This window comes from Schistocerca nitens, unplaced genomic scaffold (assembly GCF_023898315.1).
Source record: "Schistocerca nitens isolate TAMUIC-IGC-003100 unplaced genomic scaffold, iqSchNite1.1 HiC_scaffold_363, whole genome shotgun sequence".
Classification (NCBI taxonomy): domain Eukaryota; kingdom Metazoa; phylum Arthropoda; class Insecta; order Orthoptera; family Acrididae; genus Schistocerca; species Schistocerca nitens.
In genome coordinates this window covers 349,033-369,909 of record NW_026045897.1, presented here as the reverse complement: position 1 = coordinate 369,909, position 20,877 = coordinate 349,033, and the positions used below count along the sequence as shown (strand labels likewise).

The window sequence follows — 20,877 nt, the reverse complement described above, 5'->3', positions numbered from 1 at the left end:
CTGTTCCGGTGAATGATTCGTTTTATATCAATGTTAGTATCACTTAACATAGCCACGCGGCAACCCGTCACAGATGGCAGGTGTTGTAGTGTGAATTGCTCCTGCTCACAGCCGAATGAGCTGCGCTACAGAAGTCGGAATAAAGTGCCGGAGCTGTGTGTTAGTACGGAGCACCTGCGACATTAACCCACGTCGAGCCATTCGTAACCGCGCAACTGACAGCGAAAGAACGATCCCCAGACTAGGCGAGAGTGTACGCAGGCCCGCAGAGCTAATCACGTAGAGAGCTTCCGTCGCCTGCCCCTCGTCTGGCAAATTGTGGTGGCGGTGACAGGCGGGTGGGTGGCGTCAGCCGGCGCCCCGGCTGCCGGTATATAAGGGGAGCTGGCGGCGGCACAGTGCACAGTGGTTCGGCCCTGGTTCCGCCCTGCCAGCCATGACCGCCGCCGGCCGCGCCCTGCCAGTCGCCGCCCTGCTGCTGCTGCTGCTGCTGGTAGCCGCCAGCCGCGCCTCCGCCAGGTAGGAGGGAGGAGCGTCTCTGGTTCCTGAACACTGGACACTCCTGGCGGACGAATCCCTCTCGACAGTCCCAGACTTTTCAGCCAGGCGGACCCTTAGCGTCACAAGCCTCACAGAGCTACACAAGCCAGAATCACGACTCGTGGAATGGATTTATTCAGGCTTCCAATACACCATGTTATTCTCGACTCTTCTGGCTACAAAATCGTATTTCTCTACATATTCTCCGTTCAACGGTACGGGGTTACAAAGGCCTGTATTAGAACGGATGCTAAAGTATCGATATAAATATGTATCAATATGTCTCAGAGAATCGATATGTTTCCGACGCGTATAGCGATCTATCGATATCAGAAAGGCAACATTGAGTGCCAATATTTTTATTTTGTATTACATTTTTCCACGATTTACGCCACATATTTGAAGTTGTTCTTTTGAAATCGTAGTAGAACATAATTTTACTTTCACTGTGTGAAGGAGTCTTGCTAATTCTTAAGCTCTCATAACGTTCAGTCTTTTTCTTTGACTGTGTGAAGCAAGTATATGTGCCCAAAAGAACAAGTCCGATTGAACTGGGTGGGGGGAGGATAGGGGGGGGGGGGTGCAGGTGTGAATGGAATAACAAGATTTCCGATGTGGAGAAATAGCACACCAACCACAACTTTCAACTCAACTAGTGCGCTATCTCTTGCCGTCGGCATTCTTCAGGAACAGTTGCTGGAAGTTATGAACAAAACTCTAAATGGCCAGATTGGTCTTTGCGATGGGCGGAGACGTGTGAGGGGAATGCTGACGTAATCGGTGCCTCTTTCAGCAATTTTAGTCTTTCAAGTTTCGGAAGAAAGCTTCTGTGAAATTTGGAGAGTAGCAGATCAGGTATTGCCGGAATTAAAGCTGTGAGAACGGGTCGTCAGTCGTGCTTGGGTAGCTCAGTCGGTAGAGCACATGCCGGCGAAAAGCAAAGGTCCGGAATTGGAGCTTCGGTCCAACACACAGTCTGAACCTGCCTGAAAGTTTCTTACCTCTTCTACTGCAGTCTCTTTGGTTTCCATATTTTTGGAGAAGGTAGTACATACCAAAAGAAGACAAACTTGTCTTGTAAACATTGGCTCTAAAATGCGTACCTTACGAGCTACGAGCACTTGTGAAGAGTTGTCTTCACAGTAGCGAAGATGAACAATTGCTCGTAGGTCGTAAGGTATGTATATTAGAGCCCTAGATTATTGCACCTTTTTGCTTCTAGTATCATGTTCAATCAACTGCATACTTTTACGCCTTTAACTATGATACGACCTGTATATACAGGGCGTCGCTCCTAAGATTAGTCAGGAGCGTTTTCTCTGGTGTTTTGGCAAATATTTGCAACTTCATTTTCAAACTGTGTGGATGGAGACTGCTCAAACAAATACAGCTCTTGACACCTTTCACGTGACGTCCAGTGTCGGCGGAAAGCGCCTGTTTGTTTTCTCCGTTACAAATGAAATGATTTCTAAAGCTGAATTTTAACCGCCCATTCGATAGAGCGGTTCTCAATTAGTCTCAAGCAATATTCATTTTGTCGATATGTATTAAGAGCGACAGTATAACCGGAAGAGTAACTGGTACTCCAGCAGCGACTGAGCAGCGCGCCTGCATGGCGGTAGCAGGTAGCACGGGACAGGGCGAAGGTGTCGCTGTTGTACTGGTTTGTTTTTCGTGTGTTACTGTCCATGTTAATACATATCGATAAAATAAATGCCGTACTAGGATGTTCTGTGACCACTCTATCCAATGGGCCCACAAAAATACGCTTTAAAAATCATTTATTTGTAACGGAAAACCAACGGACGGGAGAGCGCTAAAACACAGTTTCCATGGCATTTTTTTCTGTCTCTCTTTTTCTTTGTTCCCAAATACCTTTCACATATTCACTGCATTTGTTCTTCCTCTCTTATGTCCACTTCTTTCCTGTTTTTTTTTCTCTTTGAAAGTTTACTGAAATTTCTGTTTTCTGATTTTTTTCTCTGTATTTTTTCCTGTTCTCGTATCTTCTGTGAAGATTTCAATTCCCTTCGGACAGTTGATTTCCGCGGTATTACTTGTCACTATGTTAAAAATCTTCTTGGTCAGTCTATTTTCGTTCATCCTATGTATGTGTCTGAAGAAATATGCCGTTCTTTTCCTGATGATAATACATAAATGACCTTGTGAATGACATCGGAAGTTCACTGAGGCTTTTTGCAGATGATGCTGTGGTGTATCGAGAAGTTGTAACAATGGAAAATTGTACTGAAATGCAGGAGGATCTGCAGCGAATTGACGCATGGTGCAGGGAATGGCAATTGAATCTCAATGTAGACAAGTGTAATGTGCTGCGAATACATAGAAAGATAGATCCCTTATCATTTAGCTACAAAATAGCAGGTCAACAACTGGAAGCAGTTAATTCCATAAATTATCTGGGAGTTCGCATTAGGAGTGATTTAAAATAGAATGATCATATAAAGTTGATCGTCGGTAAAGCAGATGCCAGACTGAGATTTGTTGGAAGAATCCTAAGGAAATGCAATCCGAAAACAAAGGAAGTAGGTTACAGTACGCTTGTTCGCCCACTGCTTGAATACTGCTCAGCAGTGTGGGATCCGTACCAGATAGGGTTGATAGAAGAGATAGAGAAGGTCCAACGGAGAGCAGCGCCCTTCGTTACAGGATCATTTAGTAATCGCGAAAGCGTTACGGAGATGATAGATAAACTCCAGTGGAAGACTCTGCAGGAGAGACGCTCAGTAGCTCCGTACGGGCTTTTGGTGGAGTTTCGAGAACATACCTTCACCGAGGAGTCAAGCAGTATATTCCTCCCTCCTACGTATATCTCGCGAAGAGACCATGAGGATAAAATCAGAGAGATTAGAGCCCACACAGAAGCATACTGACAATCCTTCTTTGCACGAACAATACGAGACTGGAATGGAAGGGAGAACCGATAGAGGTACTCGGGGTACCCTCCGCCACACACCGTCAGGTGGCTTGCGGAGTATGGATGTAGATGTAGATGTAGATGATTGTAATCGTCTCTGTCTGTTCGTAGAGTTCTTTCGACGGTTTCTTTATCCAGGTCACATCTTTCTGAACCCACCCGTGGACCTTTCTAGTATTTTCCTGTCTTGGTTTTCTATTTCCTTGAATTTCGTTCTTCACTTCCAAAACAGGTGGATCCAGCAACGCATACATTCCGAAATAAACACGTATTTATAGGAAGGCGTGCGTGACGCTTGGCTGCAAATATTAGCACAGTCGTTGCATGGGCGATCCGTAAAATGTGTCGGCAGGGTATTATGATGTCTTACTCACAGTACTCTACCAACCGTTATGTGATCTGCAGTCACTTGTGTGGTTCTGGTCGTTAGTTTTCGTCATGTTTGTGTGCATTATTCTACTGTACTGTCAAATCTGGGTGCATTATTATGGTGTTTTACCTTCTTTCAGACGCGGATTCACTTACGTGTTAACTGTTACTGCGCTGTTTGTAAGTACAAATGGTGTACTATATTTACATTTTCTATCTTCCGCCACTTGTTAGCAATGGAAGCCTACTATTCGACAAGTGCAATGGTGGATACGATATTCTGCTATGGTTTAGCAAATGGACTTAGCCTGCCATTCCATGTCCCATACACTGAAAAATATCCAGAGTGCCCTCTGATAAGCTGTTCGAGACTTTTCCAGCGTCTGAGGGCTACAGGTACCATTGCATCTCGGAATACCGGCAGTGGAAGGCCAAGCACAGTCCGCAAAAACCCTGGTACCAGTGTGCCACTATTAGTAACAGAAGAAGGTGAGTGGTTCTTCGTAAACAATTGCTGTAGCCATGTCATCTACAGCGCGTTCAGGCCCTTAGGCCACAGGATCATCATGGCAGTCGGCGCTTCTGCCAACGGCTGTTGCAGAAGTGTGCCGCAAAACCACTGTTCCCATAAAAGATTTTATTTACCCATGAGGCAGGTTTCACAAGAGATAATATTGCGAATTTCCATAACCAGCATGAATGGACAGATTGGCCAGGCGGTTCTAGGCGCTACAGTCTAGAACCACGCGATCGCTACGGTCGCAGGTTCGAATCCTGCCTCGGGCATCGATGTGTGTGATGTCCTTAGGTTAGGTTTAAGTAGTTCTAGGGGACTGATGACCTCAGAAGTTAAGTCCCATAGTGCTCAGAGCCAATGGACACATGTAAACCCCAAGCAGCTCTGTAAAGAGGCATCAACACCGATTCTCAATCAACGTAAGGACAGGCGTACTTGGTGATAGATTAATAGGGCGATACGTAGTGCCTCAAAGGTTAACTGGGGCGCATTATCTGGACTTTATCATTAATGTACTGCATATCGTGCTGGAGATTGTGCCATTGCAGCAACGAATACAAATGTGGTTCATGCACGATGGTGTCCCAGCACACTTATATGACAGTGTGCAAAAATATCTGACACACACATTTGAGGACCACAAGTTGGCTTGCTCGTTCCCCAGACCTAAATCCCCTACACTTTTGGTTATGGGGACACGTGAAGGAAATGATCTACGCCACGCCAATCAACGATATGCGGACACCACAGGGTGGCATCTTCAATGCGTGCCAACCGATGTAACAACAACCCGGTATACTTCAAAGGGTGCACCATTCCTTACGCCGGAGCGCAGAGGGGCGCACTGTCATGAATGGACTTTACACTGACCACCTCCCCTAAGCATGTATTTGTCTCAGAAAGTATGCATTTCAGGACTCATGTTTACTGGACTTAGTTTTCATGCTTCGATGATACTACCACCTCTTCAGCGGTCTTCGAAAAAGCAGTGTCTAAATTCGATTACAAAAGAGAGAGAATCCAAATTCTGGGAAAAAGATGAGTAACCTAAGGTTCTACTTGAAAGTAATATGGAATAACTTATAATGTTTGTTAGTGATCTTGGGTTAGTCTGCTCTGAAGTTGGCCTGAAACAAACCACGACAAAAGAAAGATCGTGATGAACCAATGGACACCGGAGGGAAGTACGTTTGCTGGAGATGTACAACTGCAAAGGGCCACAGGATACGTCTATGTCGGTCAACTGTCGAATATAAAAGGAGACTCAAAATAAGAAATATTTCAACGTATTATATTAGTTTGGAAAGCTTATGGAAGACACTCTTCAGTTTTGAAGTCTAAGTTGTTAGCCGAGCTCAAGAAAACAGCTTTTGACCAATGTATACTGCCAGTAATAACTTATGGCCGTGAGACATGAAGATTAAATGAATTTATAGTTAGTGAAGATTAGATGGGTAGATCATATAACTAATGAGGAGGTATTGAGTAGGATTGGGTAGAAGTTTGTGGCACAATTTGACTAGAAGAAGGGATCGGTTGGTAGGACATGTTCTGAGGCATCGAGGGATCACCAATTTAGTATTGGAGGGCAGCGTGGAGGGTAAAAATCTTAGAGAGAGACCAAGAGATGAATATACTAAGCAGATTCAGAAGGATGTAGGTTGTAGTAGGTACTGGGAGATGAAGACGCTTGCACAGGATAGAGTAGCATGGAGAGCTGCATCAAACCAGTCTCAGGACGGAAGACCACAACAACAACAACAGTTAGTAAACTTAGCCCAGGGATGAATGGGAAGATCAATACTGGGCTACACAAAGGAAGACAGAAAGAACGCAACTGATATCAGACAAAGTACAGAGGTCAGTGGCATGATGGAAAGAGTGAATACATTGAAATGGCGGTTGGCAGGTCACGTCGCTGGAAAGAAAGGCGGTCAAAACAAGTACTAGACTGGAGCACAATCTACCAAAAAAGACCAAGGCGAAGACTACCGGATAGATACGACAGAGAACTGAGAAAGACAGTCGGACTGAACTGGCAACGGGAAGCTCAAGATAGGCAGAAATGGAAGAACCTGCAGGGATCAAAGGCAATAAACTTAACCAAACGAAGAGTTGTTACGAAATGGAGTCAATGATTTTCAATTTACAATTTAATCACGCCGGTGGCATTGAATAACGCAACTCTTGCAAATGTTTTTCACTTCAACATTGTCAGCTTTTCAGTCCACAGAAAATAAAGTACAACAGCTATGTTAAATTAAATGGCGCTACCTATTTCTTTCTTGGCAAACTCATTCATTTCATTAATTTACATTGCACTTGTGAATCGCAACATAAGAATGTTGAAAGCAAATAGATCTCTGGCACCAGCTACCGGCTAGAAATCGCTCACTCTGCGCACTGAACAAAGCCCTGCCGCTTGTTGTTTCACCGACGCTGCGAAGAGGAAACTCTGGGCCGCGTCAACGTACACCACACAGCGTGCCCTGACATCTGGCGGCTGTAGCGGAGCGGAGCGAGTGACGAACAGACGGAGCGCGCAAATGTTTAAACGCTCTACTTTCCGTGGGTCATAACTGCGTACTACCTATCAGTCTACCGCACCAAGATGTTCCAAAAAGCCGAGCGCGTAAACACGATTTTTCAGGGAATTATACCTCGGGTTTATGGATCACACAGTTAAGGGATCATCTGTTTTGGATAGCTCTTGGTGTAGCTATTATTTTTACACTCGTCGAAAGAACGGGCATACTGTAGCTACCCTAAAGTTTAGGGTACAAATTTAAGGGGTCTGTTGGCTGTAGAGCAGCGTAGTAAGCTGCTGCCAGCCCGCCCCCTTCGGGGGCAATTGAAAATCAATAAAGAAAAAAAAAAAAACAAATTTAAATACTTCCTCCAGCCCTTGCAAAGAGAGCAAGCATTAGGTATGGTCTACGGCGGACCATAGGCGGCTTATAAAACCAACATTTGTTCGTGGGAGGTTCCTGGGGATGGACACGTCTGTAATTCCTATTCATGGCAGATCGTCTAAATTTTTATTCTTAAGATGATATTCTCGGGAAACTTCGAAAGATTTTTCGGTATTATTATCTGTTACCGACTTCTAGAGGATAATATCGGCGTTCTTATGCAGAAAACCATCCAGATCAAGTTTTAACCGTCGTTGGTATCGCCTGTCGGAACGGTCACTTCTATCATTTTTATTCGTTGAAAATATTCGAAATTTGTATCTTTTTAAGCTGATGTTCTCAGGGAACTTTGAAACTCTTTTCGATATCATAAGCTCTACCGAGATCCGCAGGTTCGAAGTTATAGTACTAATGCAAATAAAATAAGCGTGTAATATTCCGGTCTGAGGCGTAAATGTAGTTTCCTGACGTATTGAGGATATGACAAGCCTTGCAGGGCCATAGCTAGAGTTCTGAGGTCACCAAACTATTTTTTTAAGTCAGCGTTTTCTCACCAATAAAACTTTATGACGCGCTGTCTCTGTACAACGGGTGCTTCACCCTTATAGAAATATGCCCAAAGAACCGCTGCAGTAACAAAAAGTGGACTAAAATGTTCTTTACATGCCTGAAAAGAGATGAAAATGACTCCCAAAAATTATGTAAAACTGGAAAGACTACAAATTCAGTAAAACTTTTCTAGTAACATTTTTAGTCTTTTAAGATATAAATCACAAGTCGTGCGTATTATATGACCCAAAAATAAAAATAAATAAAAACCCGAAACAAAAAGAACATACGTAAGTCAAATAAGGGAAAATCACCCAACAGCTAAAAAAGTAGTGCATTTAAAACAGGAGAGAAATAAAAAAGCAAATAATAGACATATACTAATGAGAGAGTGAAACAAACGAATTTGTGTTAACCTTACATTTTTGTACGTCTTTGTTGTTTATACATACCAAAGTATACAAATAAACTGTCGAAACATTACTTCCTATAGAATTATAAGCAGCACACCAGGGTGCTGCAGGAATAAGAAGGGAACTAACGGAAAAATGTCCACGTCGGAGCATAAACAAGGCGAATATGTTCCCCTTTAAAAGACTCTGACAGAAAAGTGGGCAACCAACTGCCTCAGTTCCTATTTCCGGACCAAAAATTTTGGCTTACGGTCACACTCTTGCTTTTTGTGTTAAAAGAGAGTAGTAGAAAGACAGTGTCGTGGAAGAGAGACAAGATAATGCCAGAAGAAGAAAAAGATGGAGGAGAGGTCGATTATGGGAGAGAGAAAGTGGCAGTGAAAAAGAAAGAGAGACGAAGGCAATACTAGTGGAATCCAAAGAGAGATTTCGATGGTCAGTGACAGACAACAGCAGTAGGAGAGAAAGAGATAGAAGCAGTGGAAGTAAAGTAGAGAGAAGACGATGTAAATGAAAAACACATATGAGTGAAAACAGTAGATAGGTTTGGGGATCCGGATCGTCCAATACTGCCGAACTTTTAACACGTAGCAAGAGAGGAGTGTGCATTTAGAACCGGAATTCTAATCAAGTGGGTATAGGGGAAAAAATAGGTTGTATCCTCCAGAATTTGTGAGCTGCTGTGGTTTGGTGGAGACGGAGGCTGTGGGAAAGAAAGGCAAAGCGAGACAGTAAAGTGAGTGAGGACAAAAATGGCAGTGGGATACATTTTAAAACAATGAGAGAAAAAGGAGATAGATTTTTAGGTGGAATGAGGGTTGTGACTGCTCTTTCCGCACTATTCTGCCAGAGACTTTTAAAGAGGAACGTATTCGCCTTATTTGTGCTCCAACGGATGACTTTTTCCACTAGTTTTGTTCGGGTTGATAGCTTGCATTTTTTTTTTCTCCTTAAAATTTTACGTCCAGTTGGTGATGTTTCCTTGTTGGACCACTGTTCAGTCCCTCACATCGGTTTTCTGGGAAACTGCATTCCTGGAGCGCGAAACCAGCTAGCAGTTCGCATGCTATTAGACATGAATATGAAACAAATCTTGTTCGAAAAATTATTAATGAAAGGGATTTTCCCGCCTGCTTTCTGAGGAATAGACTATTCCTTGTGTTTTAATGTTCCTGCTGATACACATCGTTCAACCAAATAACGCACTAGAGTCACGGTGGCACAGTCTGTCGAATGTGGTCATAAATTTCCACTTACAACATTACAGTAAGATCTTTGCCTTCCAGTAGACTGTAACCCTAGGTACTCTGAAGGTCTCTAACATATTGTAACGTCCTGGCAGATTAAAACTGTGCTTGACGGGAGTCAAACATGGAACTTCTGCCGTTCTTAGAAAAGTGTTGTGAGGACTGAGCGATCAGCGTACGACTCACGGCCCGCCCCCACGGCTTTACTTCCGCCAGTAGCTCTTCTCTTACCTTCCAAACTTCACACATGGTCTCCCGATTATCTTGTGAGACTAGGCCAGGAAGAAAGGTTGCTGAAGAGAAATCGCTTAACTACAGCCTAGGCCAATGTTTCCGGAATTAGTCTGTCTCTCTGTGGCTCAATGGATATGTCACTTGGCAGACCAGTTCCCCACGAAAGGCGAAATCCGAGCTTCGAGTGCCACTCTGGCACGCAGTTTTACTCTGTCAGGAAGGTTCGAGTTAGCACAAACTCTGCTGCAGAGCGATCGAGCGAGGAAGCGTAGTGATTCGCATACTGGACTCGCATTCGGGAGGACGACGGTTCAAACACGCGTCCGGCCATCCTGATTTAGGTTTTCCGTGATTTCCCTAAATCTCTTAAGGTAAATGCCGGGATGGTTCCTTTGAAAGGGCAGGGCCGCTCTCCTTCTCTGTCCTTCCATAATCCGAGCTTGTGCCCCGTCTAATGACCTCGTTGTTGACGGGACGTTAAACACTAATCTCCTCCTCCTCAATCCTCCTCCTCCTGCGACAGCAGAGTGAGAATCTGTTCTCAAAGATATTAGTCATCCGTATCAGCTGTCTCCACCCGATGTGCTGAGGACTTAATCATTCCGAGTGTAACCACATCCATGCGTCATACATTATGGAGAATATTCGCCTGTGGGTAGAACAGAGATATTGTACTTTATGTTACAATAAAGAAGTCATAGAGTTCCAGAATTTGTGAAATCTGACTACTCTTTGTAATTTTGAAGTGAATTACTTCCGGTCTTGTAACAGTGATTTTGAATGGACTGGAAGCTTCCAGACCATGGACTTCCCACTGGTAGTACTCTTGACATGCAGCTACGATAGCAATACAGTAACGTAGTTGTTTTTAATGCGATTATTTTTTGTTCAGGTAGCTTCAAGGACTTCAAAAAAGGCATGAAAAAACCTGACAACTGGCACGAAACATTGCATTATAATTGCTGCATAGTTAGTTAACATAGTGATATATGTATACTATTACTGCATGCATATCATATGTAGTTAACTAGCAGTTGTAGTATAACTAATTAGATGACCAAATTTTAATCTTTCTTCTGGGTCTAATAACCGCCTATTGACATTGATGGCCACGTAAATGTGACTTTTTACTTTCATTTGCGCAACATTGTTAATATAACGTATCATGTAATGCGACTGCGAAAGGAAATGTTAGTGAAAGAGAGTGCAAATGCAATGTTTATACTTGAACACTGACCCCCATAGTCATTATGTTAAAAGTCTGTTGTGATGCATATGTCGATGCAAGAAAAAGATGCTTCCTGGAGTGTGACAGTAATATGCTTTCTTTTATCTTCAGTATTGCGGCGAGCTCTGATTGTGTTGTTCCTAGAACAGAACATTCTGTGGTAAAAGGTTAAATGAGACAAAAACCTACAGTCATTCCTTTTGACTTGTAAATTATCATCTTTCTCTTCGTTTGTTGGCACCAACTACTAATATTCACTGAGCAGACAAACGTCATGGGACAGCGATATGCAGATATACAGACAGATGGCGGTATTATCGTGTACACAATGTATAAAAGGGCAGTGCGTTGACGGAGTTGTCATTTGTATTCAGGTGAGTCTTGTGAGAAGGTGTCCGACGTGATTATGCCCGCACAATGGCAACTAAAATACTCTGAACGGGGAATGGTAGTTTGTGTGAAACGTATGGAACACTCCATTTCTGAAATCGTTAGGAAATTCAATATTCCGCGCTTTGCAGTATCAAGAGTGTGCCAGGAATACCAAATTTTAGGCATTAGCTCTCACCACAGACAAGGCAGTGGCCGGTGGTCCTCACTTAACGACTGAGAGCAGCGGCGTTTGCGTAGAATTGTCAGTGCTAACAAACAAGCAACAGTGCGTGAAATAACGGCAGAAACCGATGTGGGGCGTACGACTATCGTATCCGTTAGGAGAGTGGGGCGAGATCTGGCTCTAATGGGGTGTGGTAGCAGAGGATCGACGCGAGTGCCTTTGCTAACAGCACAACATCGTCTGCAGCGTCTCTCCTGGTTTCGTGATCACATCAGTTGTAGTCTAGACGACTGAAAAACCTTACCCTGGTCGGATGGGTCCCGATTTCAGTTGGTAAGAGGTGCTGGTAGGGTTGGAGTGTGGTGCAGGGCCCACGACGCTATGGATCTTAGTTGTCAACAAGGCACTGTGCGAGCCGGTGGTGGCTCCGTAATGGTGGGGACTGTGCTTATACGGAATAGACTGGGTATTCCGGTTCAACAGGACCGATCATTGACTGACAATGGCTACGTTCGGCTACTTGGGAACCACTTGCCGCCACTCACGGACTTTGTGTTTCCAATCAAGGATGGAATTTTTACGGATGAATATGAGCCGTGTCATCAGGCTACAACTGTTCATGATTGGTTTGATGAACATCCCGGACACTGCGAGCGAATGATCTGGCCACCCAGATCGCCTCGCATGAGTTTCATCGAACATTTATGGGACATAAACGAGAGGTCAGTTTGTGCACAGCACCCTGCACTGGCAACACTTTCGCAGTTATGGACTGCTATTGTTTCTGCAGAGGACTTCCACGGGCTTGTTGAGTCCGTGGCACGTCGAGCTGCTGCACTACGTTGGGCAAAAGGTTGGTTGGTTGGTTGTTTGGGGAAGGAGACCAGACAGCGAGGTCATCGGTCTCATCGGATTAGGGAAGGACGGGGAAGGAAGTCGGCCGTGCCCTTTGAAAGGAACCATCCCGGCATTTGCCTGGAGCGATTTAGGGAAATCACGGAAAACCTAAATCAGGATGGCCGGACGCGGGATTGAACCGTCGTCCTCCCGAATGCGAGTCCAGTGTCTAACCACTGCGCCACCTCGCTCGGTGAGCAAAAGGACGTCCGGCACGATATTATGAGGTAGCTCATGACTTTTGTCACCTCTGTGTATAAAACAAGTCCTGACTGCATCACTTTGGTTAATAATGCAAGACACTTTGTCAAATACAACTGTTTCTAGTTTGTCGATTCTTTGTGTCAGCATATGGCACGAATTTGGTGTGGCACTGTGGAAAGGTCAGAGTGAGAAACAAGACACTAACGATACGACGGCCCATGCACAGTGACTAGTTTTTATCTGAAGCACTGGGAGAGTTCATTCGTTTGTTTCGAAGATGAGGCCAATATTATCTGCCAACATTCGGCTGGTCGGTGACTAGCTGAGATGACACAATCGAGGCGCACGTCCTGTAACCTATTTCAAATGATTTTACAGAAACTATTTCGTAAAAAACTTATAACTTTGTATGTCAGCTTCATCATGACTTACTCGTCATTTCCTTAACGATCATAGTTATTGTGATATTTGCATTTACTTGAGAAACTGCGCAATATTCGAAACGTTTGTGCGATGAAAAATTGGAGTCGCTATCATTTTACTTTTGGTGTATTTTACATAATATGGTGCTGCTTCCTCCCTCCATGAACCATGGACCTTCCCGTTGGTAGGGAGGCTTGCGTGCCTCAACGAAACAGATAGCCGTACCGTAGGTGCAACCACAACGGAGGGGTATCTGTTGAGAGGCCAGACAAACGTGTGGTTCCTGAAGAGGGGCAGCAGCCTTTTCAGTAATTGCAGGGGCAACAGTCTGGATGATTGACTGATCTGGCCTTGTGACACTAACCAAAACGGCCTTGCTGTGCTGGTACTGCGAACGGCTGAAAGCAAGGGGAAACTACAGCCGTAATTTTTCCCGAGGGCATGCAGCTTTACTGTATGGTTAAATGATGATGGCGTCCTCTTGGGTAAAATATTCCGGAGGTAAAATAGTCCCCCATTCGGATCTCCGGGCGGGGACTACTCAAGAGGACGTCGTTATCAGGAGAAAGAAAACTGGCGTTTTACGGATCGGAGCGTGGAATGTCAGATCCCTTAATCGGGCAGGTAGGTTAGAAAATTTAAAAAGGGAAATGGATAGGTTAAAGTTAGATATAGTGGGAATTAGTGAAGTTCGGTGGCAGGAGGAACAAGACTTCTGGTCAGTTGAATACAGGGTTATGAATACAAAATCAAATAGGGGTAATGCAGGAGTAGGTTTAATAATGAATAAAAAAAATAGGAGTGCGGGTAAGCTACTACAAACAGCATAGTGAACGTATTATAGTGGCCAAGATAGACATGAAGCCCGTGCCTACTACAGTAGTACAAGTTTATATGCCAACTAGCTCTGTAGATGACGAAGAAATTGAAGAAATGTATGATGAGATAAAAGAAATTATTCAGGTAGTGAAGGGAGACGAAAATTTAATGGTCATGGGTGACTAGAATTCGACAGTAGGAAAAGGGAGAGAAGGAAACATAGTAGGTGAATATGGATTGGGGCTAAGAAATGAAAGAGGAAGCCGTCTGGTAGAATTTTGCACAGAGCATAACTTAATCATAGCTAACACTTGGTTCAAGAATCATAAAAGAAGGTTGTATACCTGGAAGAATCCTGGAGATACTAAAAGGTATCAGATAGATTATATAATGGTAAGACAAAGATTTAGGAACCAGGTTTTAAATTGTAGGACATTTCCAGGGGCAGATGTGGACTCTGACCACAATCTATTGGTTATGAACTGTAGATTAAAACTGAAGAAATTGCAAAAAGGTGGGAATTTAAGGAGATGGGACCTGGATAAACTGACTAAACCAGAGGTTGTACAGAGTTTCAGGGAGAGCATAAGGGAACTATTGACGGGAATGGGGGAAAGAAATACAGCAGAAGACGAATGGGCAGCTCTGACGGATGAAGTAGTGAAGGCAGCAGAGGATCAAGTAGGTAAAAAGACGAGGGCTAGTAGAGATCCTTGGGTAACAAAAGAAATATTGAATTTAATTGATGAAAGGAGAAAATGTAAAAATGCAGTAAATGAAGCAGGCAAAAAGGAATACAAACGTCTCAAAAATGCGATCGACAGGAAGTGCAAAATGGCTAAGCAGGCATGGCTAGAGGACAAATGTAAGGATGTAGAGGCTTATCTCACTAGGGGTAAGATAGATACAGCCTACAGGAAAATTAAAGAGACCTTTGGAGAAAAGAGAACCACTTGTATGAATATCAAGAGCTCAGATGGAAACCCAATTCTAAGCAAAGAGGGGAAAGCAGAAAGGTGGAAGGAGTATATAGAGGGTCTATACAAGGGCGATGTACTTGAGGACAATATCATGGAAATGTAAGAGGATGTAGATGAAAATGAAATGGGAGATACGATACTGCGTGAAGAGTTTGACAGAGCACTGAAAGACCTGAATCGAAACAAGGCCCCGGGAGTAGACAACATTCTATTAGAACTACTGACGGCCTTGGTAGAGCCAGTCCTGACAAAACTCTACAATCTGGTGAGCAAGATGTACGAGACAGGCGAAATACCCTCAGACATCAAGAAGAATATAGTAATTCCAATCCCAAAGAAAGCAGGTGTTGACAGATGTGAAAATTACCGAACTATCAGTTTAATAAGCCACAGCTGCAAAATACTAACGCGAATTATTTACAGACGAATGGAAAAACTGGTAGAAGCGGACCTCGGGGAGGATCAGTTTGGATTCCGTAGAAACACTGGAACACGTGAGGCAATACTGACCTTACGACTTATAAGAATAAAGATTAAGGAAAGGCAAACCTACGTTTCTAGCATTTGTAGACTTAGAGAAAGGTTATGACAATGTTGACTGGAATAATCTCTTTCAAATTCTAAAGGTGGCAGGGGTAAAATACATGGAGCGAAAGGCTATTTACAATTTGTACAGAAACCAGATGGCAGTTATAAGAGTCGAAGGGCATGAAAGGGAAGCAGTGGTTGGGAAAGGAGTGAGACAGGGTTGTAGGCTCTCCCCGATGTTATTCAATCTGTATATTGAGCAAGCAGTAAAGGAAACAAAAGAAAAAATTGGAGTAGGTATTAAAACCCAGGGAGAAGAAATAAAAACTTTGAGGTTCGCCGATGACATTGTAATTCTGTCAGAGACAAAAAAAAATGGTTCAAATGGCTTTGAGCACTATGGGACTCAACTGCTGTGGTCATAAGTCCCCTAGAACTTAGAACTACTTAAACCTAACTAACGTAAGGACAGCACACAACACCCAGCCATCACGAGGCAGAGAAAATCCCTGACCCCGCCGGGAATCGAACCCGGGAACCCGGGCGTGGGAAGCGAGAACGCTACCGCACGACCACGAGATGCGGGCTGTCAGAGACAGCAAAGGACTTGGAAGAGCAGTTGAACGGAATGGACAGTGTCTTGAAAGGATGATATAAGATGAACATCATCAAAAGCAAAACGAGGGTAATGGAATGTAGTCGAATTGAGTCGGGTGATTCTGAGGGAATTATATTAGGAAATGAGATACTTAAAGTAGCAAAGGAGTTTTGCTATTTGGGGATCAAAATAACTGATGATGGTCGAAGTAGAGAGGATATAAAATGTAGACTGGCAATGGCAAGGAAAGCGTTTCTGAAGAAGAGAAATTTGTTAACATCGAGTATAGATTTAAGTGTCAGGAAGTCGTTTCTGAAAGTATTTGTATGGAGTGTAGCCATGTATGGAAGTTAAACATGGACGATAAATTGTTTGGACAAGAAGAGAATAGAAGCTTTCGAAATGTGGTGCTACAGAAAAATGTTGAAGATTAGGTGGGTAGATCACGTAGCTAATGAGGAGGTATTGAATAGGATTGGGGAGAAGAGAAGTTTGTGGCACAACTTGACTAGAAGAAGGGATCGGTTGGTAGGATATGTCCTGAGGCATCAAGGGATCACAAATTTAGCATTGGAGGGCAGCGTGGAGGGTAAAAATCGTAGAGGGAGACCAAGAGATGAATACACTAAGCAGATTCAGAAGGATGTAGGTTGCAGAAGGTACTGGGAGGTGAAGGAGCTTGCACAGGATAGAGTAGCATGGAGAGCTGCATCAAACCAGTCTCAGGACTGAAGACCACAACAACAACGGTGCTTCTTATGAACTTCAGCTAACGTACTGAATTTTTCTTTAGATATGGAGGTATCTGTGACCAATCTCAGAAAAACTGATCTCTTACCACTTTCATTTGTGATTGCATCCACCAGCGAAAAAGCCAGAATGGAATATCCGTAACATTCCTCACATCTCATCAACGATTTGAGATACAGAAATCCGTTTTTGGCGAATACAAAGAGGAGAGTGTTTTGCCATATGGTTATTATGTGGAACTTCATTATCTGCTGTGTTATTACACTAACTACAGACTTCTTCGATGGAAGAATATAATTTTTAAGGACCATCTATAGCTGCTGGAAAAGTGCTGAAAGCTTTGGGACAACATAAGGAAAAATATTACACATTTATTTTTGTAGCAAGGGTGTGCTTTTTTATAAACTATTAACCGTCCTTGTCCTCAGTTCCTTACTTCATAAACTTAATGAACCACTGTTTCAGAATTATCTCACAACTACGTTTGCCCAACATATTAGTAAGGTGAGGCAAAAGAAGCAAATTTTAACATTGGAAGAAGAGAAATGTAGGTATTCTTCAAAATTCGCCACTCATGACGTTTTTCTAAAAGCAACAAATGGTTAGCAATTCAGGCGAAAATAAATCGCTGCTTTTCTCCCTTTCTCAGTGGTATTCTTTTTACATACTAAGAAAAACAGAGGTAAAAGTAGATCTTTTTGGATGGAAACCATGCAAGTGTGGGCGTGGAGGGGATCCACTTAATATTAAGAGATCCGAGTATAGGCTTTCGTTTAGAATGGCGCTGCCCCCCTCCCCAACGTTTGACATCTCCCCTACAGCGCCTGCCCGCAGCACCCACCACTAACACCCTCCCCACACTTGCTGTACTTACTGCGCACAGTCTAGTGGATGAATTTTAGCATTAAGCCTGGGAAACAACTGCTGATGGCCAGAGTACAGATGATACAAAATGCACACTGGCTACAACAACAAAAGCAACTCTGGATGAAACAAATTTGTTAATATCGAACATAAATTTAAATGTTCGAAATTCTTTTCCGAAGGTGTTTGTCCGGAATGTAGCCTTGTACTATAGTGAAACGTGGACAATGAACATTTCAGACGAGAAGATTCCGAAACGTGGAGTTACATAAAGATTAAATGAATAGGTTGGATAACTAAAAAGTACATCGAAATTTATGTCACAAACGTGACTAAGAGAAGTGATAGTTTCATATGACATCCTGAGGCATCAATGCTTGGTAAAAGAGGGATGTGTAGGGGGTATAGACTGTGGAGGGAGAGAAAGGGATGAATACAGCAAGGAGATTCAAAGGATGTAGATTGTAGTAGTTACGCAGAAATGAAGAGATTTGCACAGGGTTATCATTGTGAGCTCCATCAAATCAGTCTTAACAGTGAAAGCCACAATAAAAAACCATAATAACAACAAATTCTGACTAGATTATATATGAGAAAACTAAGGCAAGTCAACCAAAATACATGAAGAACGTGGTCCTGTTATCGTCACGTTAGAGTGGGCAACGTAGAAAATTTTCTGAAGCGGATAAGTTTTTTTTTTTTTGTTGTTTACAGCAGCCGAACTATGGAATCAATTTGTCTGGCATTCGAAAGAATTTTAGAAGAGGATTTCAATGACATAGCTCGGTTGGAACTTCATGAAATAGTAACAAGCGCCGCAAATCAGTGCGCTGCCGCCAGGAGAAAAGGGGACGCAGATGTGTGCGACTATCTGTAGAACACAGGCTGACTACTTTAGTGCAGTTAAAAGAGGAACATCACGTAAGTGTTACATACCAGTGTTCGGCTTCATCTTCAACAAGGGGGACGCTCACGTGGATGTCGTTACAGAACAGCGTCCCTATGACCCGGAGTAGGAAGTATTAATGACAGAATACACATTTTCATTATGGAATTTTGTAATATTGAAAGAGATGATTATACCTTTTTACAAATAAATGTGTTTGTTCCCAAAACCCGCCCAGTAAGGAAACTGGAACATGGAAAGAATAGGACATGGACTTTCAGATGCTGTAGTGCCGTATGGTGATATTACGTCGACGCGACTCCTCCGCCATTATTACTTCCTCTGCCATTTCTCTTCATGACCCCTAGGGGAACTGAGACGATCCGCGCGCTTCCAGTTTCAGGTACACTTTTGTCTCATCTTCCTGTTTCGTTTTTCTGCAAACAGTAATAGGTTCGAAGCACACAATGCTCCTGTAACGTTTAATATCAAACACAGCTCCGGCAAGGAAAATTTCAGTTGGAGGTGGATGGTTTCGTATGCGTGTATACTAAAAAAAAAAATTGCCCGCATCTCGTGGTCGTGCGGTAGCGTTCTCGCTTCCCACGCCCGGGTTCCCGGGTTCGATTCCCGGCGGGGTCAGGGATTTTCTCTGCCTCGTGGTGGCTGGGTGTTGTGTGCTGTCCTTAGGTTAGTTACGTTTAAGTAGTTCTAAGTTCTAGGGGACTGATGACCATAGATGTTAAGTCCCATACTGCTCAGAGCCATTTGAACTAAAAAATTCTGAACTTGTTGTTGTTGGTGAGGGGATGATGATGATGCAGCTCTTCATGCAACTCTACCCTTGTGCAAGATGCGTAACAACTGCAACCTACATCCCATTGGACCTTGTTTCTATAATCAAGCCCCGGTCTGCTAACAATTTTCAACCGCACACTTCTGTCCATTACCAAGCTGACGATTCTTCGATGCAATAGGATCAACAGACCACTGCTTTTAGTCAACATGTGCCACAAAATTATTTTCTCTTCCTTTCGACTTAGTACCACTTTATTTGTTATCCACTCAACTCATCTGATCCTCAGCGTTCTTCAGTAGCACGACATTTTGAAAGCTTCTGTTCTCTTCTTATCGGAACTGTTTCTTGTGCACGTTTCATTTCTGTACAAGGCTACACGCCATACGAATAACTTCTGAAAATTATTTCTAACAGTTAAGTTTATATCGATGTTAACAAAATTAACTCTTTCAGAAATTCTTTTCTTCTTGTTGCCAATCTCCGTTTTATATCTTCTCTGCTTCCGCCATTATCAGTCATTTTGCTGCCTGGGTAGCAAAACTCGTCGACTACATTCAGCGTCCCATTTTTTCATCTAGTTCATCCTTCAACCTCTTTCAAAGACCCTGTCCATTTCATTCAACTGCTCTTTCTAGTCCTTTGCCGTCTCTGACAGAATCGCAATCCCGCTGCCAAACAGCAAAGTTTTCATTTCTTCTCCATTTAGAAAATTCTCCTTGGTTTCCATCACAGCTTGCTCAGTGTACGAAGTAAATAACAGCGGCTATAGACTAGAACCCTGTCTGGCTCCTTTCTCAGCTAATGCGTCTCGTGCCCTTCTACTCTTTATGACTACAGGATGGTTTCTGTACAAGTTGAAGATAAATTTTCACTCCTTATTTATTGTTCCTGCTACCTTCGTAATTTCAAAGAGGTTATTCGAGTCAACATTGCACAAATCTTTCTCTTTCCAATTTAGGTAATTTGTAATTGTAGTCCCAAAGTATTTCGTTGAATTTACAGCCTTCATATTTGTGTGACTTCTCGCGTAATCGAAATTTAGCGGACTTCTTTTAGTACTCACGTGAATAACTTCACACTTTCCTTTATTCAAGGCCAATTGCCACTTTCCGCACCATACAGGTATCTTATCTAACTCATTTTGCAATTCGTTTTGGTCATCTGATGACTTTACAAGATGGTAAATAACAGCATCATCTGCATACAATCTAAGACGGCTGCTCAGATGGTCTCCTATATCGTTAATATAGACCAGGAACAATAGAGGGCCTATAACACTTCCTTGAGGAACACCGGATATTACACCTGTTTTACTCGATGACTTTCCGTCTATTACTACGAACTGTGACCTTTCTGACAGGAAATCGCGAATCCAGTCGCACAACTGAAGCCATATTCCATGGGCACACAGTTTGGTTTCAAGACGCTTGTGAGGAACTGTGTCGAAAGCCTTCTGGATATCTAAAATCGTTTTGTCGACAGCACCCATTACTTCATGAGTTGTGTTTCGCAAGAACAATATTTTCTGAATCCGTCCTGCTTATGTATCAATAAATCGTTTTCTTCGAGGTACTTCATAATGTTCGAATTTATTATATGTTCTAAAACCATACTGCAGATCGACTTTAG

General features: G+C 43.1%; 1 protein-coding gene across 1 annotated transcript in view; it reads left to right on the top strand.

Moving 5' to 3' along the window:
• Positions 1-501: 501 nt before the first annotated feature.
• LOC126228329 (uncharacterized) overlaps positions 502-20,877 on the top strand; it is a 103,501-nt gene continuing 83,125 nt past the window's right edge. Inside the window, exon 1 of the mRNA XM_049942283.1 lies at positions 502-519. The gene's annotated coding sequence lies outside the window, so the exon portion shown is untranslated. The remainder of the gene's footprint in view (positions 520-20,877) is intronic.